Below are 972 nucleotides of genomic sequence, written 5' to 3' on the forward strand. Positions count from 1 at the left end.
TAATTATTCTGATAATTATTTCCAAGCTTTTGGTTTAGATATGAAACATTCTCTCTTTGTTCCATTGTTAATTCAATACTGAGACAATCTTTTGTCAAATGTGGTCCTCCACACTGCTCACAACTAATTCGTATTGAGTGGATATCTTTAGTCATCTTTTCCATTCGTCTCTCGACAGCATCTATCTTTGCGGAAATGGAATCTAAGTTATGGCTAGAATCGGCTCTAGCTGCTTTAGATGATCTAACGATATCTTTTTCTTGGTGCCACTCATGTGAGTGGGAAGCAGTGTTATCAATAATTTTGTAAGCATCAGTTTCGGTTTTCTTCATAATAGAACCACCAGCTGCTATATCGATGTCTTTCCTTGTAGTGATGTCGCATCCTTGGTAGAATATTTGTACTATTTGACAGGTATCTAAACCATGTTGCGGACATCCTCTTAATAACTTTTCAAATCTTGTCCACGCCTCATATAGAGTTTCATTTGGCTTCTGTGTGAACGTAACAATTTCTCCTTGAAGTCTTACGGCTTTAGATGCCGAAAAGAATTGTTTAAGAAATTTTTCAACTAAATCGTCCCATGTATCGATCGCCCCTTCAGGTAACGATTCCAACCAATCTTTGTCTTCTCCCTTTAAAGTCCAGGGAAATAACATGAGATATATCTGTTCATCCTCAACTTCTCGGATTTTAAATAGAGTGCAGATCCTATTAAAGGTACGAAGATGTTCATTTGGATCTTCCTTCGGCGCACCACTAAATTGGCATTGATTAGTCACCATGTGTAGAATTTGTACTTTAATTTCATAATCTGACGCATTAATGTCTGGATGAGTAATTGCGTGACCTTGGCCAGTACGTTTAGCTCTCATTCGGTCTTCCATACTTAAAGGTTCCAGATTCTCCATAATTGAATTTGTTGAATCGGAATCACTAGAGGATTCTGATTTAATGGTTCGTTCCTCAACA

General features: G+C 37.4%; 1 non-coding gene across 1 annotated transcript; it reads left to right on the forward strand.

Annotated features, from left to right (window-relative positions):
- Positions 1-420: 420 nt before the first annotated feature.
- Positions 421-527, forward strand: LOC139869512 (small nucleolar RNA R71). The gene has a single exon (XR_011766118.1). It is a non-coding gene; the product is annotated as a small nucleolar RNA R71 (small nucleolar RNA).
- The last annotated feature ends 445 nt before the right edge of the window (positions 528-972 follow it).

The sequence above is a fragment of the Rutidosis leptorrhynchoides genome, chromosome 9 (genome assembly GCF_046630445.1).
Source record: "Rutidosis leptorrhynchoides isolate AG116_Rl617_1_P2 chromosome 9, CSIRO_AGI_Rlap_v1, whole genome shotgun sequence".
Lineage (NCBI taxonomy): Eukaryota > Viridiplantae > Streptophyta > Magnoliopsida > Asterales > Asteraceae > Rutidosis > Rutidosis leptorrhynchoides.